The 17,221-nt window shown below is 34.1% G+C and overlaps 1 pseudogene; it reads right to left on the reverse strand.

Moving 5' to 3' along the window:
* Window positions 1-13,393: 13,393 nt before the first annotated feature.
* LOC143555748 (receptor-like protein EIX2) lies at window positions 13,394-16,218 on the reverse strand (annotated as a pseudogene).
* Window positions 16,219-17,221: the final 1,003 nt, after the last annotated feature.

Below are 17,221 nucleotides of genomic sequence, written 5' to 3' on the forward strand. Positions count from 1 at the left end.
CCTTTCTGAGGGGTAAGTAACGGCGCTGTTCATTTTGTAGGTGGAAGAACACTGATCCAGAAGAACCATCGGTGAAAAAGTATAATCACACCCGAGGAAAGTAGATCTGCTACCAGTGAGTAGATCCACGTTTCTTCAGTTGTCATACAATTGGTGTTTATTTGTTGATCTGTTAACTTGCATCTCAATATGGTGCACATAATTATTGATTTGGATTCACAGATTTTGAATAACTTGTGCTTTAGATGTTTCTCAATGCTTAATTTTGACCTAGATATTAGGTGATTAACTGACTTGAAAGATTTTAGTGTTCTATAACTTTTAGATTAATTATTCGTTTTATGTTTAGTAAGAATGTCTAGTAAGTGCAAGCGAGGACCTGCAAAATGTAAGAAGATCATTAAAGATCCGAACAAAGTTACAATTGAATTCGATAGTAAATTAGTAATGTTTTTGCGATTGGAAAAAATGCAGGGCTTTTTAAGTCAGGGCTTTTTAAGTCAGGGCTTGTCTAGAGTTTAGGAAACATATTCTTTATTATAATCTAGCTACGAAAAAAACTGTATGATGATGTATGGGAGTACATTAAGGTATTGTATTTTTGTTTTCTAATTTTTAGATATTATATGTGTTACCAATTATATTTATATATTGCTTTTAAACATTTAGGCATTGTGGAAGATACCTAACGATGATGCAAAAGATACAATTGTTTTGACATACATGTGTATCAAAATTCGCTTAAAAAAAGAAGACCCCTTCACAATATACAACTTTCTAGACAAAAGTAACTAGAATCTTGTGTTGAAAGAATAAACTCTGTAGCTACATGTATTTTTTAAATAATAATAATTGCAGTGGCATGCAAGTGAGCTCGGATAGGCGAGCTCGCTATCTGTCTGTTGGAAATCGACGTACTGTAATTTAAAGTCAAGTTATTTATTTTATTTATAAAATATATGTTTACTAACATTGTTCACGTGTTTGCAGTAAGTAAGTACTTGTGATATTCTATGGTCATTTGACGACTCCTTTCTCGATACAGTTTTTGGACATGGACATGTTTATCCTACTTATGTTAGGATGTTTCTAATAAAGACTCATGAGGAAGTAATTGTTTGTTTACTTTAAAGTTAGTTATAGTTCTAATAAATTACGTTCACGTTGTTTCTATTTTTTCAGGAATAGGTAAATAATGAGCTCCACTTCAATCGTATTATTCTAAGTGTAACTTAAAGGGTTTTTTTTTGGTAATTTTTAAGGACTAATGCTAAAAATATTGACACTTTTTAAACTTTTTATTTTAGGTAGTCATGGTTGGTATTTTACACTCATTCAAGGATGGGAGTATCTTCTTTTGTTAAGCATTCATCAGTTCTTACGGGTTATCATGGTCACTCACAAAAGGCTCTTGTTTGTGAATATCGCAATGTTGAACTATAAACTACGCAGAAACGTTAGATAGTTAATGATGTTTAAAGTTTTGTTTATGGATGGTTATACTGATGTACAAACATTATATGATTAAATTTTGGTTATTTCTTTCTGTATACTTGTATACTGGATTAAATATTTTGTTTTGGTATTTAATAGCCACTGAAAAAAATTATAAACCACTTTGCAACTTAATTGTAGATGCCATATCTATGTTTCATATATACAAAATCGTTGTATTTGTTAATATTAAGAATGTTGTATTTGATAATATTAGACCACTGCAAATGATAGCAATTGAATCGTCATATTTGATAATATCATAATGTTGTTTTTGCTAATAACTGAACCGTTGTATATGGTTTTTCTTTTCTATTTTGAAAGATCTTTTAAAACGGTACACATTTACTTTTTAAAACGATCTTAACCTTTTAAAGCGCATACATTTAAAGCGGTCATTCCACCATTTTAATTGTGTTTAAAACCCGTTGTAAATGACTTGTTTTTTGTAGTAGTGAATTACCGTAATAATAATAATGATGGTGACGGTGATGGTACTAATAACAATAGTAGTAGTAGTAATATTAGCAGTGATGATAATATTAGTAGTAGTAGTAGTAGCAGCAACAGCAGCAGTATTAACAATAGAGATAATAAATTCTTTTTAAATAAAATCCATTTGACTGAAAGTTAAAAATAACCGAGGATTTGGAATTAGACGCAAGGTGCTAGTAAAAGAAATACATTGTAGGAAAGTATGTAAAAGTAAATATAGGCGAGTTTGATGAGTTTTGTAAAGATCTAAGTATTGAAACCGGAAAATCGTGTAAGGTCGACAAGGATGCGGGGTGAGGGTATTGCATGGCGGAAACAAATTAGGCCTTCCAAAGTATGGCGAGTGTGCTAAGGTCACCACAATGTTAGTAGGCTTGAAGCATGAGGTTAAACATGCGATTGAGACAAATGCTTAGGTACAGGTCTTGCAGATGGGTGAGTTGCGTTGAGTTTGGGTAGCTCTTAGCAATAAGTGGTAATTGAATCTACCACAAATTGAAGTATATCAACGTTTCAGGGAAGTGAAGTGATAGGACTTACACATACTATACAAAGGGCGCGTTTCAGCGTGAGGTTTTTCGGTTGGGTTTAGTTTGCGTTTCCAAGAATGGTGCTGGGTTCGGATTTGAATTTACTATAGCGATGAAGGTGGGTGCGGTCAAACGTGGGGTGATCGGGATCGCAGGGACCATTTGCTTGATAACTTGGATTTTCATTTTGCGAGTTGAGTGTAACAACTAGGAAACGAGGAGGCATTATATGAAACATGAAGAATTCGCGTGACTTGGGACGTAAGTATGAAAACGACTAATAGATACATCAATAAAAACACGTAAAGAAAAAAAATCACATAAAACAAATTTGAAATCGAACTTGGAATTCCCATGAAACGTCATGAGTTTTCGCCTTTCAATAAATAAAAAACCTCAGAAATTATTGAATAATCATAGGGAAAAAGTATTAAACTTAACAATAAATAGTGAAATCGAATTGAAAATCGAGTGTTCATGTACCACCATGAATTTTTAAATTTCAATTTTAAAACATAAAAGTAAATGAGTATAACAATAAGGTAATCGAATTGAAATTCGACCATTCATGTATCACCATGACCTTCCGAATTTTCAATTCTAACACGTAGTAGTAAATGAATAAAATAAAATAGTAATCAAATCAAAATTCAACCATTTATGTATCACCATAACTTTTTAAATTTTCAATTCTAAAATGTAGTAGTAAACGAATAATATAATGTAGTAATCAAATCGAAACTTAACCATTTATGTATCACCATAACTTTTTTGAATTTTCGATTCTAAAACATAATAGTAAAATAATAAATTAATCGTATTGAAATTCGGTTATTACCTTCCGAACATCTAAAATTTTTAACCGTAAATGGATGTATAAATAACGAAAATGAGTCACAAAAATTTTAAACTTCGCTATTCTCGTATAAAAATGCGTAATTAAATCAAACCGAAAGCTGGGTATTCGTGTACAGACTTCTAGTTAAAACACATTGTAAAACATACAGGAGTGCAACATATTCTTTTCACAAAGAGAACACGGTCACGTTTGAAAACTTAAAGTTGTGATTCATATGGAGTTGAAAGTGGTATGCTTTGGCTTAATAGAGTTCATGCTCTTTCCTAACTCTCCAGGTAAGCAACCGGGTCACGCGTCTGATTGGGATTTTACGCATTGCTTATCCTTAGGTTTCAATAACCTCGGTGTTAAGAGTTTCGGAAAACAGGCACGTCCCCATACAGTTTACTACATACCCGCCATAACGAACCATCTTTAAAAGGAAGAAATACCGGACAACAAAAATCAAAAATTTGATTATTGAAATTGAAAATCTTTACGTTACGCATAAGCCTTGGACTTGTGTGTGCTTGTGTAATTGAAGTAATTGAATCATCAGTATAATAGTATCAAATAAATGCTTTGAACAATCAAGTAGGGGCCATATAATTTCTAACATACAACCCTACATCAATAAAAATAAGTTATAACTAACTAGAACATTACGTCTAATGTCATATCTTATAGTCACGGCTCTGATACCAATCTATAACACCCCGGCTAAAGCGGAAACGCCTGAGTGTGACGTACAGATTGCCCAAAACACATGTGACACTATTAAGTGACAATATTATCATTAATTCATTCCAAAGCATTAAGTACACAAGTTATTTCAAATGAACAAACACAAGGGAAAAGGAACAAAAACAAACATCTTCTTGTTTATTTTCTAGATAACCTAACTTCTAGTATTCTCTTCATTTCATCATCTAATGAAAGTACCTGTAGCATATATATAAAATAAAGTCAACTAATTGAATAGTTTGTGAGTTCACACAAGTTTTAATATACGTACATAAAAATCATACAATTCCATGAACAAGTGTAAATGAGCAAGTAATGTCTTTTCCAACTAGGATTGTGCACTAGCGTACTCAGATAAGCGCAAGTAAGGTCCTTTCCAGTTGGGATTGTACACCAACATACTCGAATAATGAGGCCCTTTTTCACTCATCATAATAAATGTATTGAGCACAAGGGGGGGCGTGTGATCATACTATCTTGAAGTAATCCATGAGCAAGTAATTTGTAGCAAGTAACAAGTAAACACACAAGTCTATGATGCGAATTGTAGTTTGTAAATAATAAATAAATTAAATTAAATTTTGATAGAATATATATGCTACACCCCAAAATAGTTAAAGAGAATAAAAAGGGGGTGTGAGAAACTCACCTTTGATATTGGAGACAACTTGAAATAATAACCGAAAACGAGTTAACAAACGAAGCAATTGAATCTCACGCAACTATAAATAATAACGAAGATACAAAAATCAAGGACTAGCTACCGGAATTATAAAGTTAATTAACTTATGATAAATGGGGACTTGTGGATTTTTGATGAGTTTAACAAAAATGAATAAAGTTTATATAAATTATTTGATGTTTATTAGTTAAACAATGATTGGTAGACAAATAATTATAACTTATTAATATAAGATTAAATAATAATATTAAAAACAATTTATGATTACACATTTGTTTCCAAGAAACATAATTAATTAATTAATTAACAATGTTTTGCATGAATTCTCTTAAAGAAAGTTATAAATAGTAGTTATGTTGAAATAAAATAAACAATAATTAATTTACTCAATTATTAATTCAAAGATATGAAGTATGTTATATCTATTGTAAAATATTTTAAATAAAAGAAATTTTTATAAATAATCTTATTAATTTAAAAGAAAGATTAAAGTTATGATGATCAACGAAACATAAGATTTAGATAAATATATATTCATGTTTGTTCTTGCAAAATAACTAGGCTTGATCCAAGATTTAGAAAAATCAAAGTGTTCATCTTGGATATCCATGATCATAATGATTCTTAAAACCAAGATATAATATTTTTATGATAAAAGTAACATGATCATGAAGAACAACTTATGAATAAGTATGAACATTCAAAATAAAATCAAAACAAAAGCTATAAAATGCTTGAAATGGTAACAATTTACTTGTTAGTGCTCTTAAACTTAAAAAAAGAATGGATTGAGGTGTGAAAATAATGGAGGATTTGTCCTCCTTTTATATTGAAAATATAGAGTTGTTATGTCTTAAGGAAATTATGAAAATTAATCATATTTAATATAATTAAAACACAAATTAAAAATTGTTTATAGGGTATTCAAAAGGTTTAACTATTTTAATAAATTTTATTGAATTAAAACATTCATTAGTTTTTATTAGTTAAGTAACATATGAAAAGATCATGATAATAATAAAATTAATAATAATTATTATAAATAATAAAAGTAGTAGTTGTAGTTAAATAATAATTCTAAGAAATTGCATGGGACATGTACATAAATATATGATGTTGATTATCAATGTTCTAAATGAGTATGTAATACTACAAGGGTGGTGAAATGTATAATTGCATAGAAATGATCACATAAAATACATTAACGAAAATTTGAGATTAATTAATAATATTATTAAAATATATAAATTTTAATAATAACAAAACCTAAAATTTAAAATGGGTCGCATTTTCGGGTTTGAAAAGTAACGAATGTTACACTTATAGATCCCGAGTATCCCGATCTACAAGGAGAAGCTTCAAATACGCTTATTTCCACCTTTATTTCCAACTTTGTTTCTAGATCTAGAAACTTTATTTTCAAACTTCAACGGGGTTTAACGTCTCGGTTCGGGTAATAGCGGAAATAAAACCCGAATATCAAGAACAAAGTTGAATCATAAGATTCGACCTGCTTTGATACCAATTGTAGGTCCCAAAACGACCACCGAACGGTTTTGCTCTCGATAAACGTGTCTAGACGGGTGCGGCATAAACAAACGATCGAACATAAATATAAAGATAATATAGAGGATAGTGAACGACTCCGCAATCGGTAAAAGATTTATATAATAAACGAACCGATCCCACCCAAGGTGAGCTCCCCTTAGGTGGTTGTTTACACCATAAAAACACACTTAAAATAAACACATAAAGCCTCTATATATAGTAAAACATAACATATCAAGAGATCTCCTTCCGTTGAAGTTAAACGCGTGTTGAAGCTCTCGTTTCGTGTCCGGTTTTGCTCGCTGACATTAATAATTATCTTGACCAAAATATATAACGTGTTCGTCATTTGATATCGCAAGTCACTAAAATTGGCCTTACACATGTAGTAGTTAATATGCCATTTAACTTGTTTTTAATTCTTGATCAAAAGCACTAACGTATCTATTTAAATCAGTAACGAACAAAATCGAATTTTGAACTTGAAATTTGAGGATGGTTTAGGGTTTGAACTTAAAGAAGCCATCATCAAAAACAACATATGTGTTTATATACAGATTTGAACAGATTCCATATTAATGCTACCATCAACGTTGACTATTTCAACCAACATATATCCATAATCTAAATATCTGAAACAACTTAATTTCTTAACAATCAATGATTTCCCGATTCTCTTTATCTTCATCTTCTTCTTCGCACCGACATTTCTTCCAAGTTCCAACAATAGCAACAAGATTTGAAATTTCTGTTTTGTGGAGTTTGTGAATCTCATATGAGGGTAATAAAGGAAATGCGTCTAATACTGTGTGGAAGATAGACAAAGGGTTGCGAACTACATGTATGTAAAGCGTACGGACACAATCGAAACGTCATAAAAAGGCATAAAAGTCTTTTCAAATGATTTTTAGATGGAGGGACCGAAACTAAAATATTGCCCCAGAAACCATAGGGACTAGTTCAAATTTCAGATGTGGGGCACAAGTACGCCCCCAAACAACATGGACACAATTTGTAATTACCAAATCAATCATATTATTTTTCTTTTTTTGATTTCTTAGTCTATCGTATTATCACATAGTCAACTTAAAGAGTTAATACTTGACCTGATTTTAAATGCTCCTTTTGGCTATACATATATTTCACAAAGAAACTACATAAGATATGGGGGAAGGTGCAATAAACAACCATAATGGGGAACTTCTAAAAAGCGGGGAACTATGAAATCATGCATCTTACATGTAAAAAAATAATATAAAACTCGATTTTACATGTAAAAAATAATCATGTGAAGACATTCCAATAAAAATTAAAAAATATTTTTTTGCCTTTCTTTAACTGATTTTTTTAAGAAACCTTTATTTTAATGAAAACGGCGTCTACATGTGTTTATATACAAAAATTCAAAAAAAGATTAGATAAAAACATGATTTTACATGTAAAAATAAATTTTTTATTATTTTTTTACATGTAAAAAACATGGTTCTCAGTTCCTTATTATTTTTTTTGTGGTTCCTTTTTAAACCTGCACCAGTATGTATTTATATACAAGTTTAGGATAAAATGTACAGGATGCAATATGAATCTACATACAAGAGCGACAGCTTTTGGATTAAACGACACCCCTTATTATTCTGATCATGTTTTTAGAGTTGTTGAATGTGTTCTTACCACCATGTTTGTGTCATATCAACCCCATGTCCGATATCAACATGTCCTAACAACCAGAGAAAGATCATTGTCGGTAAATATCGGTACATGATTGATTATTGGGTTAATTCGACATACAACTTATAGTACCTCCCGATCATGGCTGGTACACCCTTGTTAGCTTTGTTAACGATTAGAAGATTGGTGTGCCTTTTAAGCTTTAGATTAATCATATAATTAATATAAGCTATATGTGTGCGTAGTCAATTATACATTTTCATCAAACATCAAGAAGAATAAGGATTTTAAAGATGAAGTAAAGTTTATAGAGGAAAATAGCAAGTTTACAGTAACATGTATAGTGTAGGTCCCGAAACCGGATCCGACCACGGACATATTTTGTTCTTGATAAACGATCGACACGGGTGCGGTGAAATCAAATGATCGAGCAAAAACATTAAGATAATATAAAGGATAGTGAATGATCTCGTTATCGGTAAAAGATTTGATATATTTATAAATGAACCGACTCCATGCAAGGTGAGCTCCCCTTGGGTGGATGATTTACACCTTAGAAAACGTACACATAAAAACTAACATTGAAGTCTTATTTATAGATAAACAAAGCTTTGAGAAGCACTTCTTTCTGTTGAAGCTAAACTCGTGCGTCGAAGCTCTCTTCTCGTATCTAGATTTTCAGCCCACTTTAATTATTAACTTGATCATAATATATTTAATAGGTTTCGTCATATTGATATCGCAAGTCACAAATTATTGGCCTTACAATCACCCCCCTTGACTTGTGATATCAAAAGTTTGTTAAATGATGTGTTGTAAAACACACAGTTTTTCTTGCTAGTTTCTATGTCGTTTTGCGCTTAAACGTTAACGAATACCTATTGTTCTTGTGTGAATTTACATGTTTGTGTATGTGATAGGCCCCATGTTGAAGAGAGCGAGAAAACGAGTCAAATGAAGAAAGAATCAACAAAAATGGAGCTCGGATGAAGCCGGTACGCACAAACGAAATTTAAACGAGTCTGCAATCGATAAACGAAGACCCAAAGGGCATGACCACGCCATGCGGCCACCTGACCCTTCATGGTCGCGGGTGGCGGCGCCCTAGGAGGTCCCTCAGCTGCCAAAGTCATCAGGCCCATCTGTTTTGTTCTGTAGTGGGCTGGTCCGACCGGTTTTAATATGTTAGCTTGTTTAACAAGTTTAAACCATCTATATATAGTTTATAAGCCCTAGAGCGACTGGAGAACAATACCAGCCACCAAATAAACCGAGGAACGAAGAATTAAAGAGGATAAGGTATCGGTTCATCGTTTGATTCATTGTTTACCAGTTTTTGAATTATTAACGATTTAAGGTTCGTTTTATGTTTTTAAGAGACCAAACGAGTTTATTTCAGTTTCTAATGACCATGGTGATTATTATTATTCATATTATCTTCTGTTCCATGATTATTATAGGCTAAACTTGCTTGAATCACCTAGGTTTGATGTTTAACGGTTAAAATAAACTAGTTTAGGGTGCTTAACGAGTGGTTGATTGTTTCTCTATTGTCAAAGTTCATATTTTGTGATTTAATCCCGTTTATATCTGCTGCCATAGATGTATCTTAGGTTGCATGATCCCCTTGTGATTTAGTATTGCATAAATTAGTTTTGTGTGGTCGTTAATTGCAAAGTTCGGTTAATACTTTGTGTGTTGATTGATTGTGATAGACGTATCATTAGGGTTTGTGTTGCATAGATCATTAAAATCAGTAGATTAACCACCTTTGAGTTGGACCAAAACCATAGGTGTCGGCTTATCTTACTAGTTAGTTGATAGGGTTAGTCGTTGAGAGACCACGTGCGATTTTTCCCACTGTCGACTAGGTTAAGTTTGTACGTTGAGTTGTTTTATCCTTAGTGTTGAATTACCCATTTTCTCCTAGGTTTATAATAGCTTGAACCTTATCGAGTCTTGTAGGTTAAACATAGACCAAGTGTTGAGTTATTAGGGAACTTAGAATAAACAACCAAGAATTAAAAGTTAACTAGACGTCGTTAGGATCTTTTGGTAAAACTAACCGTAGGGACCAGTTACCTTAGCCTCTCCTATGTTAGCTCATCTTTAAAACCCTAGTTTCAACCACGTGTTAGCACCTGAGCCATCCTACAGTCATTAAGTCATCCTACCTAGGTTATTCGCTTTCCCATTTTCCCATTATCGTTAAATCCCGTTAAGTATTTCAGTTAGTTTCGTTAAGTTAAGTTAGTTAAGTTAATTAGTTTAAAGTAATTAATATAAAATCAATTAAATATTAAGGTAGGACTTGGATTATGGTTTATAATCTGAACCGTTCTCACGTGTTTTCGAGTTCGATATCCGGACTTTACTTGTATTTGCTATACGCGACCGGTACAATTGCCGTTTTTGTGAACTAGGATAGGTTGTTTGGTTTTTTAAATCTTAGTTGCGATTCGTGTTTATTATATATTTAAATATATATATATATATATATATATATATATATATATATATATATATATATATATATATATTAGCACATCACTAAACCGTGTCTCGCATCTTCACAAATCACCTGATAAACCAAAGCCTCTTCATTTCTATTCACCCCTCAAGGTATGACACACATAATTTCATTCATGAAAGAGTTCTCGCTTCTTTATCCATTCTCTCATATCTTAAGCAATATAGATTGAGAAGAGCCGAATATCCACAAATCAATATCAAATTACCGGATTCAACAATTGAATGACAAAACTTATTAATAGAGATAACAAGCTTTGAACACAGTCAAACAATGACAAAAACCCGATCAATTTTTGACTTTCTTTAGTTTGATTAATCCGAACATCATTAACAAAAATAATCTCAACCATCATAAGCCAAAAATTATTTCGCATAACCGGCCCAAAAAGTAGCAGCCCACAACAATTTTGTAATAGGCTTGTCCATTTCTTGATTAGTTTACAGCCCATACATTGGCCCAAGAAACCCAAGCCCACAACAACTAGAACACAAATAATATCTAGGAGACAAAAAAAAAATCAGACCCTAGCTTGCAAACATCCAGCCGCCAACTCTCCGAACTAACATAAAACTCGCCGGAGATGTCGCCGGAAATCCGATATCCGATGACATCACCGACGCTGGCCACATCCACCGGAGCATCCATCCTTCAACACTGTACCATCTATATCCAACATCATCATCGCTGCTGCCGGAAAATCCTTTACCGGGAAAAATGATTTCCGATGACATATCATCTCCATCAACTCCTTCCATAATAGCCGTGAGCCATCACCACTAAGCACCACCGGTGACCGGCTCTTTTGCCAAAAAAAAGGAGTCGGATCTTCGACCCATCGGAAAACTGTATCTTTCCGGCTACCAAACCTAACTCCACAACCATCATCACCATTATTACTCTGAGCAATCATTGCTACCAACAAACACATGGACATACACTACCAATAACCATCTAGACAGCCACCACTGGAAAGGCGGTTTCTAGAAAGCCGCACTAGTTGCCGGAAAAATATGGACCGTTGCAACCTCCGATGTGTGGCCTTTAGATATGGTCTTTTATTTCTTCAGACATTCATTTTCTCTCCTCTTTCACACCATCAACCCAACTGAATCTTACCTGGATAATCTCTGGCAGGAATTGGATGTAGTGTATAAGGAGGGGTAGCCTCTGTAACACCCCGGCCCCTCGCACCACCAATATTGTCCGCTCTGCCCACGAAGAGCTCACGGATTTGTTTTTGGTTGCCCAAAACGCGTTGGTGATGTTAAGAGGCAGGACATTACTTATGAACCAAGGATCTTTCTTGTCCACGGCCGATGTAGGATAGCCTAAGAGTGGGACGATGTTGTGTTTGCCAAGGGTGTTACAAACAACCCCCCTTTAGACTCATCGTCCTCGATGAGGCATGTCCCATCATCCCGAACGGCACAAGAGTGGATCTGATACCACCTGTAACATCACGGCCCCTCGCACCACCAATATTGTCTGCTCTGCCCACGAAGAGCTCACGGATTTGTTTTTGGTTGCCCAACACGCGTTGGTGATGTTAAGAGGAAAGACATTACTTATGAACCAAGGATCTCTCTTGTCCACGGCCGATGTGGGATAGCCTCAGAGTGGGACGATGATGTGTTTGCCAAGGGTGTTACAGCCTCCACCACCCCTCAACTTCTCGTCGGTAGTGTAAAGAATAACTTTTATGTCGTTTTTAGTGTTTCGTTACCCCTGAAAAAAATAACATTACCCTTATTCGTTTTAAGCTCAACCAATTTAAAATTTCAACCCAACTAAAGCCCAAACAAAGGTGCAAAGCCCAAACCAATAAAACTCATTAACCCTTAAAATAATATATATACACTTGTTGGATGATATTTTAGGCCTCACAAATGCTCTATCAAAACATTATCGAAATAATAATAATAATAGTAATAATGATAACAATAATAATAATAATAGTAATAATAAGACTTGTTAGAAGCGTCTAAACTGGTAAGGGGGACAAACCGAGCATTGAATAATCTAAGGCAAAACGATTTTGACAAGATGTTAGCTAGAGTGACATCTTTTTGTGAAAAAAACAAGATTAAGATGTTATAAATGACGGAAAGTTATGGTAATCAACGGAACCGAATGAATATCATTACTAAACGGCATCATTTTGAGGTTGAAGTTTTTAATACCGTTTTGGATATGAAAATTCAAGAACTTGAAAATAGATTTAGTGAGGTGTCAACTAGTTTGATATAATATATGTCCGGTTTAAATCCCTGTGATTCGTTTTCTAAGTTAACATATCAAAGATAGTGACATTTTCTAATATGCATTCGAATGACTTTAGTAATGAAGAAAGAGAGTTTATTTCGGTTGATCTTACGACATTTTATCACATTTTAAATGAAGATAATAAATTTACAAAAACCGAATGGGAGAAATATGCATCACATGTGTTTAAATTTATTTACATCGCGTTTCTATTTTTGTTTAGTTTATATTGTATAAAATACGGTTAAACTGTTTTTTGAACGTTACCTATGACATTTGGTTCTAGATCCGCCACTACAAGCAGCTGCATATATAACACGCTTCAAAATAACACAGTCAAATCAACTCTATTAATGTACGTATACTAAATATATTTCACAATTAATAGTTAAAACATGAAAGATGTGCCACTCGCCTACTCGATATGAAATCAGAGTACTTGCCACCATCTCTATGTTACGTCTTGTAGGTCTCAAGACCAAACTGCAAAAACTTGGATCAATTCTTATATTATTCTCATCTATGTAGTTAAGGATTAGTTTTTATTATTATCTCATAGCTGATAGTCATGTAAAATACTTTGATGGTGTACATGATAATTATAAAAACTTCCTCCTTAGCCGATCAAGATTCAGCAGAATTAGCACATTTAGCCAACCGTAAACATTTGCAAGAATCTTGAAGTAAGACAACCTCCAAGTCCTGATGAAGTACAAGCTACCAACTAGTCCCGTGAATCCTGTAACGAAGCCCCATCCCATGCCACTATAAAACCACAATACTTCATCTTCATCTTCACCAACATGATTATGTGGTGAATTGTTTCCTTTGCAACTCCTTGATACTGGTGGCCCACATAGTCCGCTGTTCCCTGCATAAATAGAGGGGTCTGCAAGAGTCTGGAGCTGATTTCCAATCGGGATTGCACCAGAAAAGTTGTTGAACGACAGGTTCAAGTTGCTTAGAAAGTTTAAGCTAGTCATCGTTTGAGGAATCTGACCAGACAACATGTTCATTGACAAGTCTAAAGATTCCATTATACTTAGATTTCCAATCGTCAATGGAATGTGTCCTTTCAGTTGGTTTCTTGAAAGATTCAAGTTCTTCAAACCCACAAGGTTCATCAAAGCATCTGGAATTTCTCCATTAATGTTATTGCTAGAGAGATCTAAGGATGTGAGAAACTTTATTGTCTTGGTGTACACCAACTCAATTCCCTTCATAGAAGCTAAAATATTTTATTTATAGTAATAGATGTAGTAAGTGAAGTTAACATCATTGGTTATCATACCGCTTAAACTACCGAAGCAATGAGAGATCCTCCCAGTTATATTATTATGTGCCAAGTTCAAATGTTGAAGAACATTGAGTTGGCAAAGTTGTAGCGGAATCTTTCCTATAAACTTATTTGACTGGAGATTCAAAATTCTAAGGCTTGATAGGTTTTCTCCAATCCAGAAAGGGATACTACCATCTAAAAAGTTGTTCCCTATATCCATTGTGACCAACTTTGTCAAATTTTGTAAGGATAGTGGAAGATTACCCTCAAATCTGTTGTTGTGCAAGTGTAATGACCTGAGCTCTGTAAGAGAACCCAATGAACTTGGAAGAGAACCGCTTATGGTGTTATTTGAAAGATCCAATGCTTCCAAATTAATCAAATTCCCTAAGCACTGCGGAAACCTTCCAGAAAACTGATTTTCTGATAAATCCAAAACCTGAATCCCAGGAGCCTTGCATAAGTGTACCAGAATGCTTCCGTTGAAACGATTTTTTGAGAGATTAACGACTGTCAAACTTGGGTTCATTGTTCCTTTTGTTTGAGGAACATGTCCGGACAGTAAGTTATTTGAGAGATCCAAAATTCTCACATTTGACGGGAATGTAGCCAGTGATCCCTCAAATTTGTTCGAGTTCATCTTCAAGGTCCCGTCCCATTCAGAGTTACTACTATAGAAATGAAGTCGTGGCAGTTTGCCACTGATCTGGTTATTGGACAAATCCAAGTGAAGAATATGATACAAGATGTTCTCAAACCACTCTGGTATTGTATCTCTAATACTCGAGTTAGAAATATCTAACCTCTGAAGATTCTTCTGTGTTTGAAGCCAATTTGGGAAGTCGGGTCCGATGTTGCAGGAAATTGCAAAAAAATTCTTCAGTTGGAAGGGGGGAATCCATTGAGAACTTAAATTCAGTTCTAACGAATTCAATGACACCTGTAAATGAATTAGATTTTTTAGCTTTGTGAAGTGAGTTTCAGAAAGAGCCCCAACCAATGAGTTGTGCGAGAGATCTAGACGCTTGAGCTTTGAAAGTTGCCCAAGACTCATGGGAATGTTCCCACTCAATTGATTATAATAAAGATTTAGGCCTTCTAATCTCAAGAGTTGTCCAAGGCATGGGGGAATAGGACCAAAGAACTTGTTTCCGTTAAGGTCCAGACTAACGAGACTGGTCAAGTTACATAACATATCAGGCATCAAAGTATCAAAGGGATTGAACGAGAGGTCAATGGAAGCAAGAGCACTGAACTTTCCAACAAAATCAGGAACTTTACCACGGAAGTAGTTATCTTGAAGGTTTAGATGCATGAGGCCAGTAAGGTTTGACAACCAGACAGGAATTGTAGAATTGATGTCATTCAAAGAGAGGTCGAGTGAAGTAAGAGAGGTGAAATTGGTGAAATTAATGGTAGGAATAATGATATCAGACCGTGTCAAGTTTAATGTAAGCAAAGAAGGGAGCATGTTAAGCGGATGGAACCAATCAGTCTGTTTACCAAAGGTTATCCCTCATAAATCCAAGTACCTTAACGATGACATCGAAGATAACCATCCCAAATCATTTATGACAGGGGCTGGTAATAATTTAATACTGATTGGCCTCTGATAATAATCGTAATCATTAAAACAGTTTTTAATATCAAGATATTGTAACCTTGAGAGATTTCCTAGATGATGAGGAACTATTCCGGAAAAACCTGAGAGTGACAAGTTAAAGTACTCCAACCGTTTAAACGATCCTAAGAATTTAGGAATGTTCCTTTTGAAATTGTTTATGCTCAAGTCCAAGTAACGCAAATGCTTCAAATTCTGTAACGAAGGATTTAACTCACCTTCCAACCATTTTTTGTGATTGTATGTAATAGTTTCCAAAGACACTGATGATCGAAGATCAAGTTCGACAACGTGACCATTTCGACTATCACACCCGACTCCATGCCATTCACAGCATTCTAATCCACTCCATGTTGACAAAAGATTATGTGAGTTTGCAAGGGTTTGTTTGAATAGAAGAAGGGATTCCCTCTCCATCTGGATGCATGTAACATTTGAAGAAGTGGTTATGATAAATCTTTGGAAGAAGAGGAAGGTTAAAAAGACAAGAAAACTGGTGGCCATTTCGGAGTAGGATAAAGTTCAGACTCACAAGCAGGAGAGGAAGATGTATAGCAGCATATCATAAAGTCTTGGTTTTATAATGCAAAAATATAAAGTAAAAACTAAAAAGAATAAAACTTAGCAAAAGTGTCTTAGTTGGTCACTATACTTGGTGTTTTGCACGTGAGTCCCCAAGGCACACACAGTAATTGTAATTCCATGGTGGCTACAAGACTTACTTTTGTCGTCAACGCTTGCAAAAGTATACTTAGTTGGTCATGTTTTGCACGTGAACTTTCCTGTATATTAAAATGCCCAAGGTTTAAATTTGATTAATTATTATTTGATTATTAAATTTTTTTTTGCTTACCTACCGATAGTTATTATAAAAATTGGCACTGCCAAGTGCCAATTTTAGTCTGTGTGTAGTGGTGTGTAGTGGGACGCTTTCCTACCCAAAAAGCCCCCAAAGTGCCGGGAACACCGCCCTCAAGGGCGCTTTGGAGGGGGATGGGCTCAAGTGTGAAAGGTTATTGGTGGGTTGTTTATTTGTTTTTCTTGGATAATTAATAATAATAATAATAATATAGAATAATTATAAGGTAATGATTGGTAGGGGCTCCATCCACTACACCCTTTTAGTAAAAAAAAAACCTCTTTGCTGACGTGGAGTCACATATCGCACAATGTCCACAACAGTGGTGGATCTACAACCAAATATAGGGGTAACGTTTAAAAAAAAATTAGCCGTATTTCATACAGTATAATCTAAACAAAAATAAAAGCATGATGATAAATAAGTTTAAACACATGTGCTTCATATTTCTCCAATTCGGTTTTTGAAAGCTTGAAATCGAGCAATTACATTCTTTTCTTTTACTCTATCAAGAGTTTCTCTTTCGACCGCACAAATTAAAGCATTGTTCAAATACTCATTTGATTGCGCAAATCCATCTTAATAAGCTTAATTTAAAAAGAAAACATATTTCAACGGTTGCGGTTGCAGCCGGTAATACCAACGCTTGCTTCAATATACAATAAACC

Source organism: Bidens hawaiensis, unplaced genomic scaffold (assembly GCF_021521415.1).
Source record: "Bidens hawaiensis isolate Kalapana, Puna unplaced genomic scaffold, B.hawaiensis_p1.1 tig00018311_1, whole genome shotgun sequence".
Taxonomy (NCBI): domain Eukaryota; kingdom Viridiplantae; phylum Streptophyta; class Magnoliopsida; order Asterales; family Asteraceae; genus Bidens; species Bidens hawaiensis.